Consider the following 15,699-nt stretch of genomic DNA (forward strand, 5'->3'; position numbering starts at 1 on the left):
ACCAGAAAGCAATTGTTGTGGTCACAAACAGCAAATTTTCAAGTTCATTGTAGTGATTATCTACTAAATATAATTGCTTTACAAGTGTAACAAATGGAGAAATCTATACAAACTGATAAACAGAAGTGTAAAATGCCAACTCAGATCAAATCACAGAGCCAAATGAGTTTTTGCTACCTGTGTTGGAAGGGAAATGTGCCCTATTGCTCTTGGATCAGGACCAAAAAATGGTTTTTTACATGAGTTTTCTTGTTGTAAGGGGTATACTGAGAAGAGCAATGTCTGTATTTGGGTTGTGGCTACTGACAGAGACATTCTTGAAATTCACCTTGACTAGCAAATTATTTGAGTGTTTAATCTTTACAGACTCTTGCTAAAAAGAGAACACAGTTCTTTTTGTATAGAGGAGAAAAGATATTTTGACACACTGTGCAGACAGCTCAGATGTTACTATGTCCATTGAAGGACAGAAAAATGCTGTTAACTGTGAAAATTAACTAAATTCGGGATGCGATTTATGACTTCTGACAACAGCCCTAAACAAAGCTGACGTGGCATATGATCAACCTGGATCCATTAGTAACAAAGAACTCTTGACCCAGGGAGAAACGTTGATTACATAAAGAGGACACTAAAAGTTAGCCCAGTACATTAGCAGTGACATCCATTCTAGTATATCCTGAGAAAAGATGAACTTTGCCATCTTTCCTGGACAGCTTTTTATGCAGGTGGAGCTCAATGCATCTTCCACTTGCTCTCCTGTTATTGTAGATGCTACTGGATTCCTGATTCTCACAAGGCTCTGCACTGCCTATCTGAATTTCAGTAGCTGAAATAACTATTGTTCCTTGCTCTCTGCCAAAGCTGAAAATTGAATACTGCCAGGAAAAATTAGCTTCATTTCCATTACTTTTAATATCCCTTCCATTCAACCCACTCATAGTTTTATCACGCCACGGTGCTACGGGCTTGAGGGGAAGAGAGGAGTGAAAAGCAGTCCAGTTGTGAACAGGTCATGGGCAGAAGACCTTACAGGGAAGAAATGCTCTGCTTTTAAATGGTCTGTATTTCATAGCAGCTGTGCTACTGAGCTGGAGTATGTGGGTTGATTTTTCCATTCAAAGAGCAGCACGTGTCCAAAGGCTCTGCAGGCGCTGGGCTTTGGGTGACCTGCCTCAGTGGCTTGGCTTGCTGGAGAACTGGAGGAAAGCTGTAGGGTGAGGCCAGGCACGACAAGGCCTGTTCTCATGTGGTATGACACCAATTCACTGCACAGGCCCAAACCTGTGTGGCTTTGACACCCAGCTTCAGCTGAGAAGACAGCAGGAGGCCTGTGAAGAGGTTTGAGAAAAAAATGAGTTAGCACTACCTGCCCTGCTAAGAAGAGCATTGGTGTGCCATTAAGACTGTCTTCCTGCTTACCAAAGGAAAATGTCCAGGAGTCAGTGCTGGGACAGTGGTGGGCTGGGACAGAGTTTGGAAAGAGGGAGGCCAGTCACAACAGAGAGCAAGGTGCTCTCTGCCAGCACCTGTCTCTGAAGGGTGCTGTTTGCCTGGGACAGCAGAGTTCCTAAGCTGGAACTGGCGAGTCAACATTGTACCAAACAACTCCAGGTGACTTTTGTCCCTGTATCCTCATGGCTGCAGGGAATAAAAGAATTAAAGCCTCTGTCCTTCCTCAGTATCTGCAATACCTGCTTGAGGATGACACCCAAGCTGGAAGAGGGCTGAGCAAAGCTGAGCAGCTCTTGGGGAGAGCACATTACATTTCCCCTTGCTATGCGAAGTTTAGAGATGGCTTGGACATTGGCTTGGACAACGTCATTACCAAGGAAGAGTCCTTTTTCATCCTTACTTGTCTATAAGCAGCAGTTTGGTCTATTGCTTGGAAAATTTCAACCCTCTAATTTCCATGAAGTCCCACCCACACTTGGGAACTTGCAAGGACACTCTGGGGACAAATGATACCAATGGCCAGAAGGACCTGTACTCAAGAAGGGAGATGCTGGTTGAACCCTACCGCCAGTTATAGTTCCTGTCTCCAGCTGTGTCAGTGGCAGGACCTGGCTGCAGCAGCGACCTGTTCATGTGCTTCCCCATCCCAAACATATCCAGTTTGTGTTAGAGACAAAAAGTTCGTTGGAGTAGAAAATACATTGCACTGTCAGGCACTGCACAAAGTTTAACTGATGAGCTGAGAGGGGAAAGGCCTCACCTTTTGCCCTTGCAGCTGGGCTCAGTGCAGGCCATGGACAGGTCAGTGGTAGCTGCTGCAATGATGGCTGCTGCATTGCTTCATGTTGCAGTGGGTCTGAAGAAGCTCTGACAAAGATCCTGCAGATGAACAGTCCCTGCACAGCTGTTTGCTGCCACAGACCCATGTGCAGCATCAATCCCAGGTGCCAGCTGCCCTGTGAAAGCACAGATTTGTGAGAAGCTCTGCAGTGCACGAAATCAGCAGGAGTTACAGACATGGTCCACAAACTGACATGGAGATGGGGAGTACTTATTGGAAGCTCTAGAATAGAGAGCAGGGTGATTCCCTAACGCAGAAGTTTCCCACAGTTTAGTTTAGACAGGCCTCAGCTATTCTGCTGTCACCTCCTCTTGTTCTCTGTTCCGCTCCCTGCTCCTGGAGGCAACCTGAAGCCTCCAAAGCCCTGCAATGGGGTGAAGTGGGTGGAAGAGATGGGACAGGGCCCACACTGTGACAGTACACCTTTTATTTCCTTACTCTTATACTCACATTCCACACTCACATCATTTCTTTAATTAGAGGCAGCCCCCTTGAGCCAGGCTGGAAGAATAAGAGATTGTGACAGACAGAGAGGAATCCCACTTATTGCAGTTCACCCCTCAGTATGAGTGAGGTGTGGAAGAGACAGCAGCACTACTGCCTGAGGCAAGTGTTTTCCCCAGCCACACTCAGCAAGGGTCCCCATCACTTCTGTGCCCCTCATCCAAGGGACAAGAGCAAGTTTTCAGGGTGCTCTGACATTACAGGAAAGAAGACAGTCACACAGGATGGTTCTGCAGCTAGTGATTTTATATTAGATAAATGTGTCATTGCAGGTGTTGGAAGTGATCCACACTCACATGGATCTGGGGCATGAAACTGGGGCAGGAGTATTTGTTTGAAACATTTCAGAAATGGTCCTGCTGGTTCTGTGGTGGTGCTGCTGCTGAGGAGTGGTGGGTCTCCTGGCAAAACCTGGAGCTGGAACCATTTGTGGGGTAAGGAAATGGGTCCTTGTTGCAGGAGATGGGTTTGCTCCTGCCCAAGGGTAGAAACTCAGCAGCAGATCATTCTTTCCTTCCTCTCTTGCTGCCAAAGGCAGACACTAAGCTCCTCTGGGGAGCTGTAAATGAGTATAATTCAATACAGGGCCCTAAGTGAGCAGCAGCACACTTGGCTTAAAGCTATTCCTGTTATGGCCAGAGGCAGACATCTGGATGGGTGGACAGATGATCTGATTTTGTGTGGAAATCTCATTGTGCCCCAGTCACCGTGCTCCGCTTCACTGTAATAAAAAGTAATTTGATCAAATATTTTTGCACATTATTCTTCTGTTAGAATAATTATTCAGGGCATGCTGGCTGCAGGATTTCTTGCACCTTTTTCCTACGCAGTGGTTGGGACTGCTTTTTCACACTCTTCTTCATCTGGATGCTGGAGAGGCTCCTGCACTGGCAACAGCTGTGGTTGTGCAACAGGTAATAGAGGAGAGAAACTCTTATTTTTCAAGGTGTACAGGAGTTAATTTATGCCCAAAATTTTAAACAGAGGATATGCAAATACAGCAAACCCCAAAATGTTTTTTCTACCTGTTCTTGTTCACTCTGGGGAACAGAATTCTCTTTGCTCATTTTATATCTAATGTCTGGGTTAAATTAAACATAAGCAAGCTAACAAGTGAGATGAAGTTACTCCACCATACTCTTCCCCAATGATTTCATGAGGGGAAGACAAATCTCTGCCTCATTTTAAATCACCACAAACTCTTGCAACATTGCAGATGGGTCAGAATTGTTTTTATTATTAATAATATACTACAACACATCCATTTTGTGAGGGTGTACATTTTGGGCTCACTGCCTTAGCATGCTTCTTAAATTGAGGTTGAGGTTTTTTCACCCCCAGCCTTTCCTCCACCCACCCAAAGAAGGGTGGCCTATGGTGCAGAGTGATTGCTCCTAATTGCATGTTGATAGGCAAGGAGCACAAAATGTACTGTGTCCCTGCTCCTGCAGCTGGTCTCTATGAAACAAAAACCCTGAGTTGCTTATCTTGGAGAAGCTTGCTCTTTTTCCCAGAGAGAAAAAAATTTATGGTCTAACTGGTCTGAGCACTAAATCCGAGTAACAAGGATCCAGCCAGAGATTCCTATTAAAGGGTTGGTATCCATCAAAATTGGCTGATGGGGTGTTTTGAAACTCATTAATCACTGTGCTGGCAGCAATCAAATTAGAAAGTCTGTGTTCTGCCGCTGATTTCCCATTTCACTGAGGGAGTTAAATGCAAAGCATGTGTTACTGGCATCAGCGATTTCAAAAGTGGGTGTTTCTCTGGATGTAAATGGTACTTAATAATGTTCCACCTTTGACTGAAACTAGGGCACGCCCTGCCATGAGGTTCTCATCATCTAATTACACTTAATCTGAATTCAGATCATGCAATTCAAGCTGGGTCTACCTGCTGAAGATTAACTCTTCAGCTTGTCTTGACAGAAAAGCCATTCCCCAGGATCTCAGAGTCACCTGGCAGGTTACTGGGAGGGATGGGGAGAGCTGTCCATGCCACCTGCTCCATGGCTGGTGCCCTCTCAGCCAGGACTCTGTTTGCCCACCCATGACACTTATTGTGAAGAAAGGGGGTTCAGTTTCTTGCAGGAGCCCTGCGTTTTATGCTGACCTCACGGGAGCAGTGCCCCAGGGTAGGTATTTGAAACCAATGGCTACAGTAACAGTCCTTGAGCATGTGTCTTGGGCTGACCCACAGAATGGAAAGCAAAATGACATTAAAGCCTCTTTCCAGCTCTAGCAGGACATTTTGTATAGATAAGAGACTAGTCTGTGCTTTGGGCCTGCTCTGGCCACAGCCTTTGTGCTCAGGCTTCCAGCAGCTCTCTATACAAATAAATAACTCACCCCAGAGACCATTTCTGAGCTCTGAGGAAAACTGAGGTATTACAGTTCATTGCTTGTGCTGCTGAATTTTCTCAGTCCTCAAAACAGGATTACATTCCCCCCATTTTATGTTCTCCCCAGCTGCTGCCCGGTGGGAACTAGCTGTCACGGGCCAAAATCATGTCCGTCAGCATGCTCTAAATGTGATGGTGTGGACACTCAGAGCTTAGAGTCAGTGCTCATGCCCAACCCTGCTTTGTTTCCTGGTGCAGATGCAGCTAGTGCATCTTCACCATGCTCAGTATTCACACAGCTGTGGTGATGCTTCCCTAGGGAGGAGTATGTAAAGGTGCTGGGAGCCGAGGCAGTGTCTCCTCCAGTGGAGCAGCTCCACTTTGCCTTGCTTTTGTAACTGGAATTTAAAATCTGCCTAGGGTGAAGTGATGGAGAAGTATAGACTGTTCCAACCCCCAAGTATTCAAGAGGTGCCTTGGGCATACTGCTCTGAGCTGCATTTCCACCCTCAGACAAGGAAAAAGTAGTCTTAATCCATCTACTCCAACAAACTGCTAATGGTCCTTTAAGCAAGTCCTGCTCTTGCTGCCAAAACTCTTTTTTAACCAGCAGTTTGGGATGCCAGAGAGGAGAGAGAAGCCCAGATGAGAACACTGTGTGTCTCACAACCATGGATGACACTTTGATAAGGCTCTGCTCTGGTCTTCATCTTGTATCTTCATCTTCAGCTGTTATTTATGAAGCTAATGAAAACTGTGGTTCACACAGTAAGCAGGCAGGTTCTCCAGAGATTTCTTTCCCTCTTAATGGTTCTTGGTGAGTAAATGCCTTGTCACTGAAAGTCCTCATGTCCTGGAACAGGAGGAGAGTGTCCCACTTGCCATGCACAGCAGTGCTGCTGGCCACATAAGGAATAAGACAACACACATCCATCTTAGGCCCCCAGCTTCTCAGCTCCTAATCCATAAGAAGTCAAAGACCTTGACAAAAAGGTGCAAGGCTGGAGAGCTGTCCCTCTTGGATTAGCCACAGTATCACCATAACAATGCTTCATAATTACATCTTGGATTTTCATCTCTGTATTTCAGCTGAAGTTATGAATGTTGAATTACACAAGTCTCATAAATACCTTTCGGGGCAGGTCAGCATTCAGATGATATCTATTTCCACGAGGCTGTTGCAGGGACATTCCATCTCAGGGAAAATCAGCCCTGCAGGGCGGTGCAGGAGTAGCCCCAGCTAAGTCAAGGAGCACTGGTCAGTGCACAGCCTCATTGCCCTGGGGAGCCTGAAATGGGCTCACCCCTTCGTGGGGGGCAGTCTGCGCCTCTCAAAGTGTCACCCTCACACTGAGGGCCAAACTGCCTCCCTCATGACACACCTTCGCTGCCACCCCCAGTGCATATCAAATAGTGTCTGGTGCTGGCAGGAATCCCAGGCAGGGAGGGAGAGGAGTGTCAGGGACTGCAAAACCACCCAAGAAATCTGCCAAGCCCGCTGTGCCTCTGAGGCTTGTTGGTGAGTATGCGTGTTGGCCAAGTATAACATAGAAGATGCCTCTCCTGCAGGATTATGTGCCCCATGTTAAAGAGCAAACCATGCATCAGCCTTTAATTTTTCACTCATCCTTTTGTTTGCAGCAATTTTCAGGACCTTATGACCTCTGTCACTGCTGTCACTTTTGTGTCTCTTTTGTTTTTCACCTTGAATAGTTGAAAAAGGGTTCATTGCTATCCTCATTTACACTGCTGAGGAGGATACCATATCTCTGCCCAAGAAAAATCCTTTGATTGGTATACACTGCAGCCACACTGGAGCAGATGGGGCATTAGGCAGCAGGTCTGTATTGAGATGGCTAGGGAATATAGACAGGCTGTGGGATTTTTTTGGTTTATTTTTTCCTGCAAGTTCATATGCATTGCAAGAAAGGATGGTTCATGTCAAATATTTTTTGGCATTTTTAATGTGAAAGGGCTAATGAGCCCATCTTGTCATCTGCTCTGTAGTGTGCAGCGAGTGGAGACTCAGCTTGCTCATTACACTGATCACCAGGGTATAAAGGGCTCAGAGGAGCTGGCAGGGCTGCCTTGCCTTCCTGGGCAGGAGCAGATCTGTATTGCTGTGCACTGCAGAAGTGCCCAGGGCTCTATTTAAACCAGGACTGTCTTGCATTCGTTTCAGCAGAGGCTCAGCTGCAGCAGGTAGGCACTTGGCCAAAGAAGGCGCTTTTATTACCGTATGATGAAAGTTAAGCTCTGGTGCCTCTTGAGTCCCAGCCATGGGCTGGCAACTGTGACACTGGGAGAGACCTGCTGCAAAGAAACTGGGAACTGGCAGTGGAAGAGAAGAATTTTACTTACACAGGTAAACATGGAATGCAGTGAGCGCAGAGCAATGAAACAGAGCTAGTGGCATACAGAAATCATGGGCAACAATGACACAGAAATCAATAATTGTGTGATTAAGTGGAAAACAAGCTAGAGAGGGAAAACATTCCATTTCAAAACTGAAGATCTGTGATACAGGATATGTGTAGGTGGGCAGCCTACTAGGAGCAAAATCCTACCCAACAAATTTTAAAGATTGTTTCAGAAAGGATCCCAGGGTATGTGCAGGTATAAGTTTCTTATGGATGGACATGCATTCCTCAAACCCCAGTGTGAGTCAAAATCTCTTCTATAATCTCATTTCTTCTTATCTCATACTAATACAAAATCATTTAATGTCTCCAGAAAATTCTGCTGCTTTTAATTTCAAATACTCACAGTTATAAAGGTAATGTGTTAGTGTTCATATTAAATAACTTTGAACTATACACGGTTGCATTATCCTGTGTGAAGAGACAAATTAAGCTACTGGCCATTTGTGGTAAGCACTGCTCCCAGAAAACCTAGAGTTTACTTAATTTTCCAATCTCCAATGGTTAAATTAGGTAAACTCTCTTTTCTGGTCCCCTTATTTCCTATATCATAACTAAATCTAAGGTGGGAAAATATTGCCTATATGTTTATTCAGGTCTTGCTAAACCACAGTTTACATACAACTTCTAGAGCCACGGTTAATCATCTTTAGTAAACAAGTATCTTAACAAGCTTAATCTGCCTTGTGTGTTTAGCAAACTACAGCCTACTGGAACAGTTAAGATTAAATCACATTCTTACAAAGGGTCAGAAAACGTTTCCTTGCTGGAGTTTAAACCACTGGCAGCAGAGGAGTCAGAGGCAGGCTCCTGGCAGCAGCACCACTGTACAGACAAGCTGGGAGGTGCTGGCTGTGCTTGGAGAGGGCAATCTCCAGCTGCCCTGCCCCACTGCCCTACCCCACTGCCCTGCCCCACTGCCCCTCCAACAACAGGGGACCTTGCAGGCAGCTGGCTGGCTGCCCGGGGGGACATGCCTGAGGGTGCCTTGCTCTGAAGGCAGGCATTTATGTCAAGGGTCCCTTGGGATCCTGAGGACCTCTGGCAGACCATGCTCACATTTTCACCCTGTACTGACAGTTTTGAGATCTGCTACCACAGAGCAACATGCTTTTTACCTAAATGTCTGCTCAGACATTTCCATGCTAGGGCATCTATGTCATGTCTCCATTAGACTCCATTGCAGGGCCTGAGTGGGTCTGCTGGCCTGAACCACTGGTGCTGAGGATCCAGGGATCACGTTAGACATCCTGATGCCTCTGCTTCACATTAGGCAGGGTCTTGTAGTCACTGACAGTGGGAATGCATCCCACTGCCTAGTTCCATCGGAGAGGGGTCTCATGTGTCCTGAGACCTCTTTGCAACATAAACCAAATAACAGGCTGTAGCCAGCACCAGGAGATTTGCTTCAAAAGCACATGTCTGACCTAGATTAAAATATTTAGGAGGATGCATCCAAAGGATTTAGGCCAAAGCTAACCTGTAAACCAGGTCTGGATCTAAACCAAGACTTGGCCCTATCTCCAATTTTAGTGTTGAGAATTTAGGAGGAAGAAGAAGGCATTAGAAATTGTCTTACTGTTTTTTTTCGAGTGCTCATGAAATTTCTGAGATGTACTGAAAATGATTGTCAGGACTTTTTCAGTAATTTTAGCAAAAAACTCTAACAGCATGAAACTGTGTCAGAGTCTGTTAAGGTTAGATATCAAGAAAAAGTCTTTTCACCCAAAGAGTGACTGAGCACTGGAACAGGCTCCCCAGAGAAGTGGTCACAGCATCAGCCTGACAGAGTTCAAGAAGCATTTGAACAACGCTGTCATGCACATGGCGTGATTCTTGTGTATCCTGTGCAGGACCAAGAGTTGGACGTGATGATCCTGATGGATACCTTCTAACTCAGCATATTCTATGATTCCTTTATACTTATTTGTGGGGTTAGTAGTCTTGTTACCTGTTACCTTCAGTATGAACAGCTGGCTTCTGAGTTCAGCTCAACTACTTCCTGGAGTTAGCCTAGACCTGTGTTTAGTGGGCACAGAGCTTCAGTCAGAACTCCTTGTATGACTGCCATGTGCGCTTTTAGAACTTTTTGCTTTCCATCAGAATATGGTGTAATGACAGACTTTGTGGATCCCCAGTATTTCTGTTACTGCCCTTTTAGTGGATTGCAGCCATTAATTTGAAATTGAACCTGCCTCATCTTAACTCCACTTCTGTGCATTTCAAGTATACTTCAAAGTTCATTAATGAGTAGCCTTAATAAACCCTGGCTGTGCCATAATTACAAATGTCTAAATCACTCACTCTGAGTAGTTCAGATCTTTGCATTCAAGTGCAGATGCTCAAAGGTGCACTGCTGTGTATAGATGCAACCACACACGTTCATATTCATTTCTAGGGCTGCTTTCACAGTACTTATGGGTTAGAATGAACTCTGAGCCATGAAGTTGTTTTAGTGGAAACACAGATGAAATCATCTTTCACCTCTAGGTCACCAGTGTGATTCCATTAGAAAACAGCACTGCTGACTGAAAGTTTTCAGTCGGACACTGAGAGCTTAAGAAACCTCATGATCTCAGCACAGCTGTTAATAGAAAGCAAACCTAGCACTAACTCATGTCACTTTTGGCAGCCACAGCAGAAAGGCCAAACTCCCAAATCAGCATGGGGGCTGCACGGCTCTTTTAGCCCAGAGGTAGCTTCACAGTGGGCAGTACATTATCCTGGCAGGGTGGAGATTGGAAAAACTTGTATGGCAACCCTTTGGACTATTCCTGTCCTGGGTTAAGAGGTGGTCACTTTTCATCTTGTTCCATAGGCTCCCTATTTATAGAAAAGGAAAAAAAATAGGAAAGTGCCCAAAAGAGTCACTTGCAACTTCTACTGCATGTACTAGAGCAAACCAAATTCTGAAATAAGGGTTTGAACCTCCTGGGGCTGTATCTGAAACCTATTCATTTCATTCAATCTGTGCTCAGGTAGAAATTCTCAGTGACCTGAGTAGGAACTGTGTCTCTGCAAGAACTAAGGACTTACAAAAATCTTAAGAGTTTGGACACTTCACAACAGAATTTGCCTTCACATTTCACTGACAAGGTGTCTTGTCTTCTCTCATTCATTTTGCTGATGTGCAAAAAATATTTCTCTTCTTTTAACTAATCCATCCACACTCTTTGCTTGAAAATCAGGGTAAAAATTGAATGACCATTCCTCTGCTTACCAGACTTTAGCAGAAGGAGAAGAGAGATCCACTGTTTGTGTTGCTCACAGAAAAAGCTACCAACTTGTAATGATGATGCAGGCAGAAGGAGCATGAATTTGCAAATCTGGCCTCTCCAAGAGTCTGCACAAGGTGTAGATGCCAGCAGTTTTCTTCAGCTGGCTGAATGTAAAGGTGAAAACAAATGTGACAACCTTTCACTCTCGAGGGAGGGAAGGTAAGAGTTAGAGAGATGCATTATTCATCAGGGAGTTTATTTTCATGCCACATTCAGATCCATCCAGGCACCTAGTTATCACAGACTTGACAAAACAAATGGCGTTGGAACACGGAAGGAAGTCAGTGAGGACTGGAAGAGCTGAATCTACAGAGTTAGGGAGTAGGTTGGGAGTCCAGGTCTGTAAGAACTCAAACAAGAACTTTTTGAGTACCAGAATGAAGGACTGATCTCTTACAGATGTTCAGCTCAAGGCTGGCTGTACCCTTGGGTAGCTAATATGCAAGTCACTGAATTACTGTATTTTCACATTTGAAAGAAGTTTTTCAGCACTTATAAGGGCCCTTTCTAAAGTGTAGTCACTGAATACTAATACAGGGTGATCTCACACTGCAACTGACTCAGGTCCCTAGTCTTTTTCTCAGAAGTCAGTTTCCACAAAACCTTTGAAAACTTTAGATTTTAGTCTATTACATGTTGCTGAAACTGGCCAATAACTTGAAAAGTCTGCAGGGACATGCACACATACACATAAAACAAGGCACAACCTAAGCCTTGTTTCCAAAGAAAATGAGCCTAAAAAAGCTTCAGGATGTGCAAACGAAAATTTTAAGTCATGAAGCTCAAAGGTATTTGGTTTCCCTGTTGGGACATAGGATTTGAGACATCTTGTCCATGGCCTGAGCCGTGCCAGTTCTTTTTTTGCTTCATTCCTGCCTCAGTCAGACAGCAGTTCCCTCTCACACCACGTGGAGCTGGGTGTATTTAGGCTTCATACCTTAAAGGAAGGTCTTTTGCATCTAAAGAGAGGAAAGGACTTTGTGTGAAGCTTGACAGTGAAGAGGTTGCTTAATGGCTAACCTGTTTGATCAATGTGAGTTGTACTATGAGCACATTGTTTGGAGAATTCTGTGGAGGGAATGCTGCGAACAACTCCCAAAAGGCTGGGCTTTCATATGGGCTAAGCCCTCTGGATGAGGGAGGGGTTGGCATTCATGGGTGAGCCTGTAATGAATGTGCCTCTCCGATGCTGGCCTCGTTGAAGGCCAATTCAGAGCTGAATAACTTTTGTTAAAGCGAATGGCAATGTAATTGCTTCCTGAGGAAAAGCATCTGTGTAGGTGGTGGGAAGGTGGAGGTGATGATCGCAAACAGGGCAGGTTAATGGCAGCTCTGCTCTGTTGTCCAATCTGACAAGTTCCCAGTGAATTTAAGGGCGTGATTGGGCTGAAGCTTCCCAACAGATAGAGACAATATGTTAAACTATGTCAGTAATCTTCAGATGTGATGGTAGTCTCCAGTGCTCAGGCCCCTTATTGAGAAAGGCTGGGAGGTGGCAAGGTGAGGGAAAGAAGTGTAGGACATCATAGGGTAACTGTGTTTGTAGGATTTACATGGCTCTGCCTGTTCATCAATCCAACAGTGTTGACCGACTCAGCTGAGAGAAGCATTAGCAGTATGTGGCAGGCACAGCAGTAACTGTGCTGGAGCTGGGTGCCTTTTTGTCCAAGTAGTCCCTTGGTGATTCCAGGTAATGGGAACAAGTCACAGGGATGCTTGCATTACTGAGTGTTGGTGTTGACTCACACTGGGGAAGCTAAACCAATATAGTAGCAGCTGCACACTTGAATGTACCTTATTTTCTTACTAGTACAGGATAAATGAGGCAAAACTTCTACAGGATTATTCTTGGCTGCTTTTCTCAGCAAACTTGCTCTTCCAGCCCAGTATTACTTCCTCCTGCACCTCCTTCTCACCATGTTTTTTCCTCTCTACCCCATCTTGCCATTACTTTTAAAGCCATACTCAAGCCCTACCAAGATGAAAGAAAGGAGCTGAAGTGGCCATCCATGGGAAGGGTGCTGTACTTAAGGGAAGACTCACTTTAGGCAATGCTGGGTTTGGGGATTTTTTTCTTCACCCGTGGGTGACTATCAAGGGCAAGGGGAAGATACTTTCCCTGCAATGAGGTGTTCCACTGCTCCACCACCCTCAGAGGGTTGTGTTCATCTCCTTTGCTGTCAGTTACTTCAGTGCTTGTGTCTTCTTTGCTGTCTGCCAGGAAATCCTTCAAATACTGTGACAAGGGCATTGGTGATGCACAAACTACCTCTTAACAATTTGGAGAGGGGGAAACTACACAGGACAAGAAAAATAGGTGGTGACTGAGCCTTTTCTGGGTTTTTTTCTGACCTACAGTTGAAGAAATTGGATCTGAATGAGTGATGTTTACCTAAGAATTCAGGAGAAGATGAAGGTGAACCCAAGGACCCTGTATATTCTGCTGGTGACTTTCTGTAAAAGTGTTGTATTTCCCTCTGGCTCCTGCAGACATCAAGCCTTAGGGCTGCATTGCCAGGAGAGCATGCACCTTCTTCATGGCAGCCAAGCTCCGGCCTTAACTTCCAGACATACAGGGGTTTATACTGTCCTTTCAGATAGGGAAACACACTCCTGGCCTCAGGAACTCAGGAGTGCCAAATTGCTGACTCAGCCCAGACAGTTCTGGACCAGAAAGCCCAGCTGGGCCCAGCACATATCAAATGTGCAAGATTCCAGCCTGTTGCAGCAGTATTTCTTTCTGACTGTTTTCTTCACTGCCACATTGGAAAAATTTGTAAGTAAAAAGGCCTCAAGCAGAGTCCAGCTCATGCCAGGGCTGGCAGCTCTGATAACCATGTTCATTCTTGCCATTCATATGCAGAAAACCTGTTCCTACATGTCATACAGTGATTTCCACCGCAGCCATGAGAAAAAAGTGTCTCTGCCATGTTAGCTTGCTGGTGTGTGACAGACACCTTGCACTGCAGTATTTGTGGTGTTTGGAAAGGGGTGGAAAACATGGCTAGCAAAAAAATCTCTAAGTAGTCTCCTCCAACAAGATGTCTTGGGATGCTGAGAAGAAGCAAGAGGAGGATCTGTTTCATATGGTGCCTTGGTAAATTGCATATCACTACCACATGTTGTAAACCTCTAGCATCTAATGCATGAGTCCAAAAGAAAGCAGCTGGGGAAACACAGGAGGAAGGGATGATGTGGGGAACCCAAATACCAAGAATTTACTTTGGGCTCTGGAAATACCGGAGCCCCAAGCTGAGTTTGAGAGAATATGCACAGAAAGAATCTCTGCTTGTCTTCTTCCTATCTAGGTGTCTGCAACTGCTGTGTAAGATGCTGGCTGGATGAGCACTTGGCTATCCTTGTGTTAACATTTTTATGCAAAAAGCTGCCTTTTAATGACAAAATCCACAAAATCAAGGTGACAGCGTCTATACAGTGGGTTGCTTCTATTTTCCCAAAGTATTGAGAATTTGAGCCAGAGGAGAGAGAAAAGCTGAGCTTTCCATTGCCCTGCATATATAATTGCTGGGTATAGTAACCTAATGAAAAGAACCAGTGCAGGAGTTTAAAAGGATTAGCAACCTTAAATGCCATTTACAGTGACCCATGAAATGCTGAGAACTCTGCACACAATAACACCAGAACAGCAGTCTCTGGGTCTCCTGGAGGAAACCCCCTGGTCTGTCTGAGAGCAAATCCTGGAAATTCCTGTGTGCTTAGGAAACAGGTCTGCTCACAACGTGCGATCCTGCTTGTTCATGGGGTGTTGGAGATAGGGAGTGGTAGATACCGAAGTCATTGAAATAAAATAACATACCTGGCATTTGTGAGGGGGATGGGGGTGGGGTAGGGTGGATGATGCTGCAGAAACTATCTTTTCCCCAAGCATCCACACGAGGCATGAGCCATGGTTTGGTCCAAATACACTGTGCAATTGGCCTGTGTTGGTGGACTTTTGTGACCCTGACAAGCACATGGCAGGGCTGCCAGCCTTGCATTTGGGGCCCTTGGAAAGTCACCATCTCATGGCTGAAGCAGTTTTGGACAATTCTCTCTTAAATACCAAAGTAGCATGTGTAGAGAGGTCAGGACATGGATAGTCTATGTGATGTACAAAGCCTCAAAGTGATTAGTTTGGACATGAGAGGAAGGGCCAAATCCAGAAAAGTAGGTTTAGAAACACAACTGAACAATTTTTTCAAACTTTTAATCTGCTGATTTCAGAGTGGAGCAGTGCATGAAGATACTCAACTTTCTGAACAGAGGTCACTGGGCTTGCAGTGTCAGGCTCATACATCCCTCCCCCTCTCTTGAGCCTTCTGCGGCCTTCAAGGGCTGGATAGAGGAACTAGCAAAAGTCCTCCAGACTGAAACAAAGAGGAGTTAAAATGAAGACACAGAACAAGAAGCTGCTTAATTTGTATTATGTTTGCAGTCTTTAGGTAATCCCATCACTGCTTGTGCAGAAGCAGCAGGTTGAGGTGCCATTTTACCACTGCAGAAGTGTGTGCAGCATCAGCTGTCACAGCAGAATTTTTTGGTGGTTTCTTTGAGATCACAGGCTCTTCAGCTCTCTCTGGTTGGCTGTGGGACCTGAATCAGTAGTCCAACACACCCTTAGGTGAAGTGAGGAGATGGACAGCAGGCGATATGATGGGAAGGGCAGAGATCAAAGACAGCTCTGAAACCTGCCCCCTGCCTCAAAGGGACCAGTTATCCAAGCTGAGTGGGGCATATCCTCAGCATCCATGAGGAGAGGACGCAGCAGCTCCCAGCTGGAGCCTGAGTCATCTCAGAAGCCATTCCTTCATCTGTTAGTTGCACTATTCTGTAAATGAAATCTCTTGTACAAGGCTTGTA

The sequence above is a fragment of the Geospiza fortis genome, unplaced genomic scaffold (assembly GCF_000277835.1).
Source record: "Geospiza fortis unplaced genomic scaffold, GeoFor_1.0 scaffold41, whole genome shotgun sequence".
Taxonomy (NCBI): Eukaryota; Metazoa; Chordata; class Aves; order Passeriformes; family Thraupidae; genus Geospiza; species Geospiza fortis.